General features: G+C 28.3%; 1 long non-coding RNA gene across 1 annotated transcript in view; it reads left to right on the forward strand.

The window, feature by feature from the left end:
• Positions 1 to 2,581: 2,581 nt before the first annotated feature.
• Positions 2,582 to 16,626, forward strand: part of LOC142333044 (uncharacterized) — a 62,103-nt gene continuing 48,058 nt past the window's right edge. Inside the window, exons 1-2 of the long non-coding RNA XR_012758499.1 lie at positions 2,582 to 3,401; positions 14,703 to 14,785. This is a non-coding gene — a long non-coding RNA (uncharacterized LOC142333044). The remainder of the gene's footprint in view (positions 3,402 to 14,702; positions 14,786 to 16,626) is intronic.

Consider the following 16,626-nt stretch of genomic DNA (forward strand, 5'->3'; position numbering starts at 1 on the left):
GAAAAGCAATTTCAAATTTCTACATTATGTACTTTGTGTTTATTACAACCATAATAATGACTTTAGTAATTAGATAGAGCAAATTAATGTACTTTTTTGTGTGAATAATTATCTGTTACTATTCTCTCAACTTCATACAATAATTATTGCTCACTAAAATTAATATAGTTTGAAAATAACATGATATAAAACAGTAATGAAATAAGACAGAAAACTTAAATTAGTTATTGCTTGTAATATCATAACGGTTATAGTACCAAAATGATACTAGACTTGCAAGTCAAATCTAAAAATGGTAGTCATGTTCAATAACAACAATCAATTTATGTCGGACATACTTAATTTCAGACAGAAAGTTGTCACACTTTCTATGTACTGAGAAGAGAAATATGAAAAGCTGAGACGCTACCCATTCTGATCGCATTCACCTTTGTACGGAAATTTGAGATGCTACTCCACTCCACTGATTTATATTAAATCATTTTCTTTTCCACTTGTAGGTTCTCCTTTGTCATCTGACCACAAAAATGATTTATCTTATTTATATTTATTTTTAAACCCAACTTTTTATATTCCTCTTTCAGCTTCTTAAACATATAGGTTATGATGTTCTTGTTTTCTAAAATTAGTGGATTGTTAGCAAATAGCAAACTACACATCTCTCTATCATCCAAATTTATTCTTATTTAGGCTTACAGACTTAGTTATTGGCTACACAATTTTTCAAATATTATTTATTCTTAGTAACAACAAGCTGATGACCAATAGTTGGATGATAATGAATTTTTTAGTGAATGAAAGATCCGTTGTCAGATTGACTCAATTTCAGAATCTGAAAATGAAATTTAGTGAGCACTCACTGCCAAGATCAACATATATTGACTTTAATGATTTATAATAATGTTATTTATTGGGAAAGTCAAAACAAAGAATTTAATTTAAGAATATAATTGTCATAAAAACATGATGATTACATGACCTAATATGTGAAACTGATTTGTTTTGTATGTTATTAAAGTTTCTGAATATCAAACGAAGTTTTGTTGACTTATGGTTTACATATAGCCCCTGAGTAGATGTGATGAAGCTTATTACATTTCTGGATTCCATATCCAGAATTACTAATTTAAACTCAATAATGGTGTGAAGACCAGATGATAGAATAAAGGAACCATTAGTATTAAATTTTATCAATTGCATAAATATAACTCAAAAATATGAGTAATAAGTTTTAAAAGAAACTGCAGGAAAGAAAGTTTCCAGCTGAATCATACAGGTTGGTGATCCATATTTTATCTTAAATCATTTAAGTGTTTTTTTTTATAAGAAAAAATGTAGGAGATAAAAAACTGTTGATAATATATTAAAAAAATCATTTAGTAGATATAAAATTAGTACAAAACAGAATGAGAGTAGGGCATTTTACACCAATAAAATATCTTTTATGACTAAAAGGCAAGTAATATGATACTAAATTAATGTTAATTATGTAATGTCACATTTGTTAGCTTATAATTATGTAATCACTATACATTTTTAATTATGTATATCGTTTTTCTTCCTCTTGATAATTCAATCTTGGATATGTGCCGTAGATATTTTATCAGTAATGAAAGAATGTAATGCAAAACTGCATACTATGAATACAACACCATGTTAAAGAATTTTTTCAGATTAAAATGCTGTTATAATTTTGATATGAATAATGTTACACCAGCAGAATTACATTGTTTCAATTCAACTTAATTTTAATTCTTTTAATTTATTTCCTTGATTTATTTTATGGGAGAATGAGAAAAACAATTTTCTGTTAGTATACAATCTGTCCAAATTTTTGTTGTGGCTGAGATATATATATAAAACATATGAGACAGAAAAAAGTCACCAATTGAGGGTTTAATTTCTATGAAAGTAATGATATATACAGCTTGTGATGCAAAAGCAGTGTCATTTATAAGTCTGAATATAAAGTTTTATTTTGACTGACTTGGTACGACGGATGTCTTATTAAATATGGATCAATGTAAAATAAATTAGGAAAACCAATTTACACTTATTTTTCTATAATAAGCTAGATTTCTTATTCTTGAGATTGATATCATATAATAAAGTACATTCAACCATTAGTTTATTGGAAGAACAAGATGAACTCTTCTATATTCACAACCAATGTAGATTAAAATGTAAAAAAATCTTGGTAAAGCTTAATAGCATTTAATATGGTTTGTCAAATAAAATTTTTTCTCATAAAAAAAAACGGCAGGACAGTCAACCCAAATTTTAATATTTTGACTACAAACAAATTTTTTTTCCCTTAACGGATTCTTTAAAATTTTCTTTTTAATGTGATATAATTTTTTTTTAATTTTAACTCTAAATATTAAAGAAATATATTTTACTGGTCGTTGCAAGATGAAATTTCTTCTTTTTTAACAAAAGATTTGTCGATCTCTAAAAATTATTTCTTGGCTTTCAACGGTGATAGCAGTTCACCTAGACTTTAAAGGTAATTTAGTCTTCTTTCAGTACAATTTTTTCCCACCTGATAGTACTACTACATTTTGAGTTGTATAGTTATTTGGAAGTGCACTTTTGTTAACTGTGTAATATTTTGACGAATACTTTGGTTTTTTAGATGTTTTGGATTAGTGACGTAAATTAATTACATTGTATCATTAATTACTTTTTTATTTCATTTTGTGTAGTTATTTGGGATAAATAAAGTGCCGTTTTTATAACATTGTTCTCATGTGATTGTACTCTTTAGGTTATGTATGAATTTCGGTAGAAACATTGCATTTTTTCTTGTTTATATTTATTTGATTAGATTATTAGTATATAAAGTAAATTATAATATGGAACCGACAAAGCAAATGCTTCACAAAAACAAAATTTAAGAGGACGAAAATCAATCAAATTATGAACGAAAAGCGATGGCAAAAATCTAGTTTTTTAGTCTTGTCTAGTTTCTAGACTTTTGGGATGGATTTGGCATACTGCTGAATGGTTTCATGCCGTGTGGAACGACTATAAATGCAGAACTCTACATAAGTTCCGGTGTGCCATTCAAAATCGGCGACGTGGGCGGCTGACCGACGGCATCATCCTGCTGCACGGTAATGCACATCCACATGTTGCGGGTCTGACATGTGATTTACTGTGAACATTTGGATGGGAAATTTATGATCATACACCATATAGTCCGGACTCGACTCCTTCTGATTACAATTTGTTTGGGAAATTGAAATTTTTTAGTGGTAAGCAATTCGCGGGTGACTTATAACAATCAGTGGAGAAATGGACTGGCGGCAGATGAATACGACGAGGCTATATTGAAGCTGGTGTATCGTTACAATAAATGTCTTAATTCATGTGGCGATTGTATAGAGAAAAAGTATAAGGTATGTAGTTTCAGTAAATAAAAAATACTTAAAAAGTTTTCAGAATAACTTTTTTTACAATGAAACTGTCTTTACTTTAGAGATAACCTCTCATATTTTTTTGTCAAGAAGGATAGGAAAGTCGTTATTTATTTTGAGTAAAGGGAAAGCTAAAAATTCAATTCACAGTACAAGACTTAATTAAAATCAGTTTAATGATTCTTGTGTAAGAAAAAAAACGAATTAAATTTTCCACCTATGAAAAAAAAAAAGTTACGTTTCTTTCATTCTTTTTCAAGGAAAATGTTTTATAACCCTCGCAAATTTAAAAATATTCAGTTGTTTATCCATTGTAGCATTTACCTGTATTATATTAGAACTATTAATCGTATGCTTACGAAACTTCAAAATCTGATTCTATTGATGTAGGAAAGGGATCATGACTAGATATGATAAACAGTATGGGTCCAATAAAGTATTTTAGGTATTCTTAATTAACATCAAAGAAACAGTGAGTTTTATATTGTTTTTGTATAAAAACTGTTCTACTTTTGAAACCAAGAATAAACATAATAGTAATGAAGAAGCCTTTTCGATTATAAAAGTAATTGTACTGATACTTAAACATTAATTTCCAAAAAATGATGTAGATGTAGGTTGAATAAAAAACTGGATTATGTAAAGGCATCTTGATCACAACGTTACTCTATCATTTGAGAAAAAACGTACTGCCATTAATACTTTTCTTAATATAATTAATATTATAGTATTCTAATAAGAATTTAATATCCCTAAATATCAACAATGAACTGTTTCATAGTTGCCGCGAATTTAAAATTAAATCTAAAAAATGGAAATTAAGTTTAAATTTTCTAGGTTATTAATATGTAGCCTTTATTTAATAGTGGGTATTTCCAGAAGGCTTTAGATGTTACTTATAAATACGTGGTATCCAGTGTGTTAAAATGTTTTAAAGAATCCAAATATCATTGCCTTATTATTTCTTTGCCAATGATGATGCAATATAAAAATTATAATGAAATGGAATTCCCCAGAAAAGTGAATAATTTGATTAATTATTCGGTAATAATGAATGAATGAATTAATTTCAGCTGATTTTATTTTATTACTTAAATATTTCTTTTTTTATGATCTAATGTATAACTGATTTAAATGTATAAAATCTTTGATTACTTCATGACAGTGCGTGTTATATTTTTATCATTTGATTAGTGAGAACGAGGTATTTATCTAATTATTTATGTGTATCAGAAATGCACTATTGTTATCTCATTTTATATATGTTGAACAATAAAAGACAAAGTAAGACATATCCGATAATCAAGGTTAATCAAAGACAATATCTATCATATTTGCATAACTCTTTAACCAAAGTTTTCCTGATTCTTTTTTGTGGAAATTATTTTTAAAAATTTTTAGAATTTATCTTTTACATTGAAACAAACCTATTAAGGAATGTTATTTGTTAGTATTTTAATTTTACCTTATTGGTCTATTAAATCATAATCAGAATTTTAACCCAACACCATTCCTTACATATTTTCTAACAGATCCCAAGCATAATAAACAACAAAAATTCCCTATAATCAGATTCTCATTAAAAATAACCTAGAGAGATGTTATCAATGAATAGAAATCTAATTTACATACATCAATTTCTGATATCAGGAATTTTAATTCAAAATAGTAATGAAAACTTTAAATAAAAAATGAACTATCCCAAGAGCGAGACTCTTACAAAAATGACATTATTTGAATTTTTCCATATATTATTGTTTACGGAAAGAGAAATGAAACATACTTTTTTAGAATGGTACAAAATGTATAAAAAAATTACAAAAATATGAACCAGATTGCTTTAGAATAAGAATTCCTAGGCTGAAATACAACAAAAAGTATAATTTGGTGTTATTACAGTTTATTCATATAGTTTTTAAATATATGGTTAACATAAAATTGTTGATAAGTAATGTGGTGCAATCCTCTGATTAAAAATTTCCTAATCCCTCAAGATATTGTAGTTGGGCTTATCGGTTGATTGACATTTTGAGCATTACTTTAATGGGATGGTTTGTCATATATTGTAATGTCTTTGAAGGTTGATTGTCCTTCATTGCTCTTTTCTTGAATCCTTTTATCCCAATGATTTGTTCTGTGGATTCAGAACCAATATTTCCCAAGTGGATATTGTGAAAAAAATTGCATCATTCTTTAGATTACATTCTGTATTTGATATAATTTTTTTTTTTTTTTAATTTTTAAAGTAGTTAACACAATGAGAACGAAAAAGGAATAATTTTTACCTTGACTTTGATTGCTTGTCATTCAAAAACCACTGCACTGATCCCATTCAAATTCTTATAATAGCCAGATCAATTTATTACTTATCATCTACGATATTTCAGATTTGTATTGATTGTTTTGAGTTATTTTATTTGTAAAACCATATTATTATTTTTGGATTTATGTTATATACAAACACCAAACATTTTAATTGATTAATATAATATTTGACCTTTTTAGATTTATGGTCAACCAGTACTTCGCTTAAGTATCTATTTCAGTCGATAACAGATTCATTATATGTAGAGATTTGTTTTTGTACTACATTTGTTTAGTTCAGCCGGCTGTCATCCAACTACTCAGAAGTCATTTAATGACAGTCCAGTTATATTTGGATTATTTAAGTAATAAACAGCTTCTATATATATATATATATATATATCTTCCTTCAAAGTGATACAACATTTAGATAAATTATAATGTGCATCAAAACCCCCTAAGGAAGTCTTCTTTTGGAATGTCCTTTGGGGTGTTGGTAACGTTTTTTTCCATGGCATCTATCAATTCATACTGCTCCCCTTTCATGGGCATCTTGATTTTAGGAAATAGAGAATAGTCCTTAAGGGCTCAAACAAATTTGAAAGGATGGTCCAGCACTGGTCATTTGGCCAAAAACTGCCTTACAATATTCGTTGCATGAAGAAGGAAGCTGTGTTGGGACATAGTTTTGAAGAAGGGGGTATCTTGTTTCCACAAAAATATGGTTGCATGCAAAAAATTCAATCCTTTCAACTATTCAGGACATCTTTCCTCTCACATTGTCTTCTTCTGACATATGACAGTCACGAAAATGAAAAAAACCGCGAGAACATGTTATAGCTTCATCGTCATGTGCTTGTTTTAACATTTCAAACATTTCTGTATAACATTTTTAGAGGAAAAGCAAAATTTTTATGTTCGCATGTTCTATTTTCTAAAAATCCGACAATAAAAGCACAAAGACCTTCCAAAAAAATAAATTTACAACACAAACTGCTAACCCAGACTGAATGAAACTTTGGTTATGTTATTCACAAGGATTCTCTCGACAAGTTATTACCTCACCTTTGAGATTGCATCAATATTTCTGTTGTTTTTTTATAGACTTAGTCCTGGAACATTTTGTTTGACTGTCTTGAGGTATATAATTTTGTTTTTGCAATCTAAAAGGCTGTTCATATTGTATAAAATACAATCAAACCTTTACAGTTAGATGATACCAGGAATATTACGGTTTATTCAACTGGATAACAAATTTATGACTGTGACAAGTTTGTCAATTTGTTCTTCGTCTCTGGAATTTTCTGCTGTTCTTGACGACATCAAAAATTGTTTAATCATTCTTTGAAATTTTTAACAGTATTTACAATATTATTGAGTTATCAAATTAGTTCTATTTTAATTTCATAGAATTAAAACCGAAAGAGTTCTATGACGTCTTAAAATAATTGAAGAAAGTTTTAATCATCCTTTCTTAATTCTCCGTACAAATGATAGAAAATACTTTTGAAATATTTAGAATTATTTATAGGATAAAAAAACTCTTTTTTACCAGTTTTTATTGATTGTTTTATAGATTAAATTCAGAAAACTTGATTTATCATGAGACTGAATGACTTAAAGCATTATGTGAAATGGGAGTATTTATTTAAAACTCTTAGTTTTGACAACACGATTATAATAACTAAATTAATATAAAAATAGTACAATAACCTTAAGTTTATAACCGGTTGATACTACTGCTGTGTGTAAATGGGGCTTTTTAATTCTCCTTACTCAATTAGTAAATTAAGTTTTGTATAATTTTGTTACATACACTATATACCGGGAGTAACATAGTCATCAACCCAATTTATTTGCCTTAAAAATACTTTACCGCTCCAATATTTCACTTTGGAAACTTCTATGTTTAATGATTACTACCATCACATTATATATATAATATTTCATGTTATTGTAGAAACATGGCTACAGGACGCATAATAAAGAAAATGGCCAGTATAAATAAATAAACAAATATTTCATACAGATTGCTACATTATACATGCCCAGACTCCAGAAAATCGAAAGAAGAATCTGCATCAATAAAATGTACCAGAAAGATAAGAAGTAGTGGATTGCACCCAACAAAGTCACGTATAGAGAATTAGAACCCATCACTGATACCATATGTATGGTAACTAGGATTTTTTGGACATTTCATGAGGATACAAGATTCAAGACTTCTGAAACAGCTAGTGCAGTACAATGTTGAGTCAAAAAACATTAAGATGGATGCAGATGGTTCGAGAAATAAGAGAGCATCAAAGGAAATTGACCTTACACTAGAAGACACCACAGATAAGATAACAAAAACACCTCTTCACACGTGCAATAAAGTAACTCACAACATGAACATTTTCAACACTAGAAAGGGCACAAAGATTGGAACGTATGAAAAAGTACTGGGAGGACCTTAAGACCCAAACAGTCTCATCATAGAGACTTGGGTAATGGACTGATCCTATGCGGTCATAAAAAATAATATACACACACACACACACACACAGAGTAATTCTGGAGAAAAGGGAAATAAATTGGCAATTGATTCCGAGCTTGATATAAGGAAAAAAGTTATTATATAAATGTATCGAAAAAGGCTTTGTTATCCAATTATGGCTAGCGAAAGATTTCACCTGGAGTCTAGTTCCCCTGGTAAAATGAGATCATACTGAAATTTTTAAGGCAGTTATTAAAAGGGATAAACTTCATGATTTCTTTTGTTGATTGACTTGAAAAATTGATTAATACAGTTCCCTGAACTGTATCTCCTGTAGTTTTCATGATATCCAAAGTAAAACAGGAAACATTTGGTGACGAAAACACATTTTTTTTAGGTTTGAAGTACAATAACTTTGTTAAATCACTAATAAATGCATAAATTTTTTTTATTAAAACTTGTACGGTATTTAATTTTCAAAAAATTGATAAACAAAAACTTTATGAAAAAAAATACAATTTTTATTATTAAAAACAACACACAACAAAACTTGTTAAAATGTTATGAACTTGTAAAAATAACCTACTGGACTGATCTAGTGGTTAACGTGAGCTGTTTAACAGCTGATTTTCAAAGACAAAGATTCTGATGTTTAAATCCTCGTTCGGATTAAATAGGCAGTGGATACCAGACCAATGTACTTTGGTAATTGGGGTTCAATTAACGACACATCTCAGGAATGATTCGGCCAGACTGTAAAAGACTTTTTCTTTATTTTTCTTGTTAGCCTCCGGGAATTACCATTCAGATAATACTTCAAAGGATGATATGTATGAGTGTAAATGAAGTGTAGTCTTGTACAATCTCAGTTCGAGCATTTCTGAGATGTGTGGTTAATTAAAACTCAACCACCAAAGAACACCGGTATCCATGATTTAGTATTCAAATCTGTATAAATGTAACTGCCTTTACTAGGATTTGAACGCTAGAACTCTCTACTTCCAAATCAAATGATTTGGGGAGACGCGTTCACCACTAGACCAACCCGGTGGGGTTTAGACTGTAAAAAACTACACCTGAATCGCATATAATCTTCATCTCATTGGGCCCTGGAGGCGGAGGGGGGGTTGTGGTGGAGGATTACTTATTTTTAACTAGTTGAACAGATTGCAACGCACACATTAGGTAAATAAAAATATAAAAAAAGAATGTGTAAAAATTAAAAACAGCTGTAATTAACAGGTCCTTTCATATTAGAATCATGTGTTACAGGAAGAAATTATCTAAGATTATCGAATTCCTTACAGCGGTTGAAAATTTCTTATTGGCAAAACGAATAGAAATGTACTTTCACAAATGAAGTTAGACATTCATTCTTAGATGAAAAATTTACTGGTAAATGGATTGGCCGTCATCAACAAAGCAAAGGTATCCTATGTTGGCAACAGAAAATTTAAGGAAACAGTTGAAAAGTGAATCGATGTCAGCGGTGGAATTTTCAAAAATTTATTGTTTGTAAAATTTTGGGGTCAATATCTCCATTAGGGAATAGAGTTTTTTGGAAGTTAATTTTCTCAAAATTTTGCAAATATAACCCCATTTTATATTAAGCTCAGTAAATTAATGCTTGTTCATATTATCATTTTTTTAAATTGCCCAAAAAATCCCCCCCTTCAGCAATAATCGGAAAACCAATTGATTTATTTATTGCATATTTTTTAACTTTATCTTCCTAGGTTTAGTAGTAGTTTAAGGCGCTTTAGTTTGAATAATTGAATTATATAAACAAAAAATATTATATTTAAATAAATGATAAATATTTATTTGTGTGTAAGCCGTGCATCAGAAAAAAACCGCGTGGCGGGAAAGTCCTACTCTCCCTGTAACTGTTGTCAGCTTCTTTTTTGTTTGGTCTGCGGGTTTCGAGTTAAGACTAGGAAAATGTTGAATATCATCCAGCCTTAAACCTCATCATTTTAATGGAATTTTAAATATTTTTATTGTTCTAATGCTCAGTTTTTTACTACCACTATACAAGAATTCAATATGGCGAAACTAACTCCATTTTGTAATTTTTATCAAATAACACAATCAATTATCCATATATAGAAATGTTTTGAACCATTCTCAAAGAATTTACGTAGTCAGGAGTTATTATTCAAATTACACGTTAGGATACGTCTGTACATAAATCTTCAGAAATTTATATGGTTTTTTTTATGTTTTTTGCACTTAGAGGATCGTGAAATATTGACATTTGCCAAAAACCAGACTTCGAATTTTTGAAAAGATTTCTATACCTTCCCTTCATAGTTACGGCATTATATAACATTATAGGGTATACTGAAATGAAACGACTAGCACTAGATAGGGAATCTTGGAGAGCTGCATCAAACCAGTCAAATAACTGAAGACAAAAAATACTACATTTGTTTAGTTCAGCCGGCTGTCATCCAACTACTCAGAAGTCATTTAGAGCTATACTCCGGAAAGTTTAAATAGAAAGAGTTGAGTTGTAATGCATTATTTAAATGATTATTGAAAAACAAAAATTTTGGCGTAACAAACATCGAGATATGACAGACTTAACAAAAATGACACCCATTTCACAGCTAGTTTCAAAAAACTTGCAAGCAGTAGTTCCATACCAAAAAAATTGATTTTTTTCTACATAAGAGCATTCCTTAAATTCAGTTTCTCGAATTTTAACAATTGAAAAGTTATTTAAGCGTTATATAATTTATGAATACTGTATACAACAATTAAATCCTTTTAAAATTAATTAGTTTCTCGTTTCCTGGTTAGTATAAGTTAAACAATTTTTTTCACTTCAAAAAGGTAATTTTAGGTTATTTAAAAACTGTGAAAACCATAAAAAATGACCTCATTGTCCCATATATAATTTATGTTGAACCAGTTCAGAAATATCAGTTCGGAAATATTTATCAAAATTCAGGCCAACAGACAGTACATATAATACTCCTTCCAGAAATTTATATATTTTTATTTTGTTTCTTCAAATTGAAACGTCAGTATTTTAAAAAAATTCGATACCCAAAATTTTGGGTGATCCTTATATTTTCACTTTATGCCGCTAAAATAAAAACCGTACAACGCATGTTTTATATGTAAATTTTTAACGCAATATTTTACAGGTTCCTGTAATGAATTTTACTCATTAAAGTCAATTTATTTAATTTTTATTTTTTTTATTTACTTCCCATGAAATTTTAAGAAAAATTTTCATCCACAATATTTATCTTCTCATAGCCGTATTTTCTACGAAGTGTAAATGCGTCTTTCCGTCGAAATTCTTAGAATTATACGTCATACAAAATTAAACAGTATTAATTATCAAAAGTGTTGCTTAACTGGAATTACTAATTTATTTTTATTTAATTTTTTATAAATATAAATTAATTTAGGAAAAAAGAATTCTACGTAGTTGATTTAAAAAAAAAAATTGGTTCTATTAATAAAAACCAGCATTGTTATATCATTATCGCTACGTAAATTTAATAGATTAGAAATCAGTCATTTTTATCATAATTTGACATAGTTAAAAATTATATAGCGTAAAAATTATTTAAAACAGAAATCTGAGCAATAAAAAAAATTAATTTACAATCGGCGTGACGTCTCTACGTACTTACGTATGTATCTCGCATAACTCTAGCTGTAGGATGTTGATATTTTGGATCTAATCTAGGACTGTTGTAACATTTAGTTGTGCACCTCCCCTTTTGATTGCAATCGACTGTACCAAAAGTGTTCAAATAAGCCCAAAATGCAAATAATTTTGATTATGGACCTTTTCTTAACTGCAGTTATAAGCCCTCATCGAGAGGGCTTATTCGCTTTTCAACGATATATTCATAATTGGTAATTATTTTCATCGGTTCCAGAGATATAACCAAATAAATTTTAATTATTGAAATATTTGGATCTTAGAAGGGGAAGGCATATCAGTTCGAAGCAGACTTCATCTCCTTTTTTTAAGTTAAATATATTGATTTATTAATAATTATAAACCTCAGATTGTAAAAAAATTTACGATAAATAAAATTCAATAATAAAAAAGAAAAATATGAAAAGATATTGAAGTTATTAATGAAATAAAATTTTATGTTTTCAGTTTAACAAATGTGTTTGTGTTTTAATAGGCATACATGTAAGTCATGTGGTGTCCACATCAGATTTTTTTATGTACTTCTAAAAAATACTACTATTAATAGAAGATATAATAATAATAACGGTTTTTTTTAAAATTTAATTAAGAGTTAAGATTTTCAAAAATTATTTAAATATGTTTAATTTTTGCACCTTTAAATATTACGATAAACGCTGTTTTAATGAATAACAAATTGTAAGATCGGTATTGTCACCGCTTTATCATATACAAATAATTCCGGTTCAGACCCTCCAATTATGTTAGCATTTTCATTCTAAAAAACAGAAAAAAAATTCAGTCACGTATTTCCACATAAACTACATTTTAGTAGCTTAATCAATGAACAGAAGACATTACGAAAAAATAAGATTTCGTAGACTTTAATGTAGAAATTAACGCGGTTTTTTTTTTGTAGATGTGATTGATGATGGGGATGAAAAACTAAAAGAAAATTTTCCGGGAAATTTTAAAAGATCTAGAATTGTTAATTGTATTACGTACGTGTTAGTTTACGACTAGTAGAAACACGTTTTGTTGAAAGGAAAAGGCGCAAATTTGACTCCATTCTATACTACTATATAAAGACGAACACGGTTTTTCTTTGTTCGGGATTAAACAAAACACTACGCGATCAGTCGCAACCAAATTTTAACCTACTTTAGAAAAAGTTTTTACAAATTTTTACTTTAGAAGGATTTTTAGACATATCTAAAATCTTGAACAACCAACCGATCGATCGCTTTTAATTTTTCAGGGTACATTCGTGTTATACCACGGAAGGGTTTAAACCACAGACCGAGGCTCTAGCTCCCTTGAAGGTTGAAATATTAAAAATATTCATTATTTCTTCACCCCTAAAGGACGGGGTAAAGTTGTAAATTAAACATCTATTAACGAAAAAAAGATGAATTCTCTTACTTCATTATTATATTTCTGCCACCATGGCAAAGAAATAAAAGTTACGAATTTTTTGTCGTTAGATGTGTACTTTAGTTACCGTAGCTGCTGTTATTCTGTTTTTTTAAATTTAGTTTCTTTTTGAGGTTTCTGTAAAGGATGAATATTTCAGTTGTTATCAGTATTATTATCATAACCATGAGGATAACGAACAGGCGGTGGACCAGGAGGCAGAACCCTCTGGGTAGACGGGAATGGCGACTGAAGAAGCGAGGAGGGTATCCAAGATGCCGTCCCTCGGCAACACGGGAATGGCGAGAGAAGCGAGCTCTGCGGTCTCTGTGTTAAGCCTCGAGGACAAGTTGGCTCCGGAGTTGGCGTGGGCCATGAGGGTCCAGGTTCCGGCTAGTAAAATTACAATTTATTTATAAATAATTTTAAGTATTTATTTTTAACCAATTTTTTTTTTTTTTGTTTATTCAAGAAATAAAAAGATATTTAATTAAATTAACATATTTTTAATTAGATAATTTTGTAAACTTATCAAACTTTGGAAAAAATAAATATGACATTAATTTTGTTAAAATTAATAAGTTTCAAAAGTTCAATTATATATTATTTATCTGTTATAACAAAATAAGAATTAAACTTTTTTTTAGAGTTTGGCGCCAAATTAAAATTTATTTATGTACCGTTAATTTACAACCGATTTTTTAAAAATATATAATATGCCTACAATAAATTTTGCCTACATTAAAATAAATCGTAAAACAAAAAAATCTGTGTCCTAGTAAAAGAAAAAATGTTGAGAAACAACATCGAAAAGACATCTTTCTATCATTTAGGAATAAATTTACCTATTAAATTTTACATAAAAAAATATATATGATGTGACAGTCAAAAGGGTACGTACTAACGTCACCGCAGCTACAGCTTTATTTAAAAACAAAGTAGTCAATCGGATTTCGGTGGAAAATGGCCGATATAGAAAGTTTAACGAAGATTAAAATAAATAAAAATTTATATAATTTAACCATTTCTTAAAATTAATAAAGAGACTCAATAAAATAAATACTCAATTTTAAATAAAGCTGTAGCTGCGGTGGCGTTAATATGTAAGTTACCGTCAAAAGAATTTTTATCTACAGAAATATATATAAAATAAAAATCGGTTCATTTCGGGTTTTACAAATATATATATATAGATATAATACACAGAATCGTCTTTTAGATACCTTGAATGAAGTACATTTTTGAACATGTTTTAAAAAACTTTTCTACTTAAAAAGAACGTGACGAAGAATTCTCGTTTAAATTATCTAGAAAATACGTCTTAAACAGAATTTTTATTTATTATAAACTTTAATTTAAAGAAAAAGTTACATTGTAAACCAATTAATATAAAAAATTTAGTAGTATTTTTTTTTTGCAGACTTCTCGAAGAAAATTACAGTATTACTTCCGGTCGCATGGTGGAGGAGTGGAGGTGAAAATACATTTTCTTTACGTTTTGAGGTATGAGGAGTAAAAAAAATACCATTAACTTAAATTAGGGTTTCCTAATATATTCATTTATTTATAAGCCTATGTAAAAAATTTTGTGGCTCGAAAAATCTCCGAATTTACTAGATTAATTTCATTGAAATTTATTTATGCTCTAGTACAGCATCTAAATTTGTGCATGTGAAAATTTGATGAAGATTGGTTGAGTTATGCTCAATGTAAGACACAAATTTTGTGGCTCAAACATTTCTAAAGCTATTTGATCGATTTAATTGAAATTTAGTATTTGAAGTTATGGATGTTAAAATGTGATTGGTTGAGTCGTTTTTGAATTACGCTCAATTTAAGGTCGAAAAAATTTGAGGAGGGCAAATTAAAAGCACGGTTGGTTTGATGCGCTGTAATTTAGAACGCTGAAGTTTCTTTTTCTGCTGTATAAGTTTGTAAGGAATATTAAACCAAATCAAATTAACGAAAAATCGGCCTTCTTGCGAATGGTGTTTTTTTAATTTTGTTTGGGAATGAAAGGTATTTAAATATATTTTAAGTTAACAAAAAAATAAAATTATTTTTTTTTTTAATGAAATATATATATATAACTAGATTTTGTTGATCTAGAGGGATGCACAGAAGGTAAAAATGTCGGACAAAGATTGTATCCTGTAAAAAAATTAATATAAAAGAGTAAAGAATTGCGTGTAGCTTTAAACCAGTTAAATGCGTAATAAGAAAATAAATTAATCAGTAAATCCGTTTTTAATTGATTTCCAGACAAAGGAAATTGATTTAACGATTAAAAAATACTCAATTTTCCTAACAGGTAAAATAATGGCCGGATTTTCAAATACAGCTTCTTTTTTAGTTTAGTATAAATATTTATTACAAGTGACTACACGCGCGCGCGCACACACACCAGTTGCTCATATTAACATAAATTTAAAGATTAAATTAAATAAACATGTAATCCAACAATAAATAATTAAAACAAATATTTACACTAACGCATTTTTTGCTTAACTCACCTCAATATGTCGTAAAAAGTAAAGCTGTAAATCTTCTTTTATATTGTAAAACGTCCAATAAATAGTATTTTTTACCAAAAAGAATTTTAAATCGTTCAAAATAATTATCTATTTAAATTTTAACTCACAATTAAAAATTAAAATCAACACAAAAATAAATTATTTATATTATTTACCACAACAATGTAATTTAATATATAAATAAATAATAAATGTTTTAAAATTTAAAATAATAAAATTAAACACTATTATTATTTTTATAATTTATTGTTATAAGTTTAAAATTTAAAAATAAATAAATAAGAGCACACAACATAATCATCACACGTTACTGAAACGTTTTACTTCTGTCGCTGGAATCCTTCAGTAAACAGATTCAAAATTCAACCTTGTAACGGCTACGCTGACTAGCACAAAGAAGAAAAATTAGTAGTGGGGAAAATATTAACCAATCACAGCAATTCTTCTTCTAATATATAATTATTGTATAGCGACTGAATGCGTTCTATGTATTTATGTTGTGTGTGTGTACGTCACTGGATAAATGAAAGTGTGGAGGGGATGAAACGCTTATCCTAACGTTAAAAGTACATTTAAAATTTTTATTTTCGTGTAATTTACAAATAAAATTCAAAATCTATTTATCTAACCAAAATAAATTATTTATTAAAAAAAATTATTTCATACGTCATTAGAAAATTTAACTTAAATAATCCAATATTTTTATGAAAATTTGTATACATGTAATAAATCTTTGTTACGCTGTTAGTGCATATTAAAAATTGAGTAAAAATGAAATTATTTTTTTTTAATTTCTCGCTAAAGATGTTA

The sequence above is a fragment of the Lycorma delicatula genome, chromosome 12 (genome assembly GCF_047948215.1).
Source record: "Lycorma delicatula isolate Av1 chromosome 12, ASM4794821v1, whole genome shotgun sequence".
Classification (NCBI taxonomy): domain Eukaryota; kingdom Metazoa; phylum Arthropoda; class Insecta; order Hemiptera; family Fulgoridae; genus Lycorma; species Lycorma delicatula.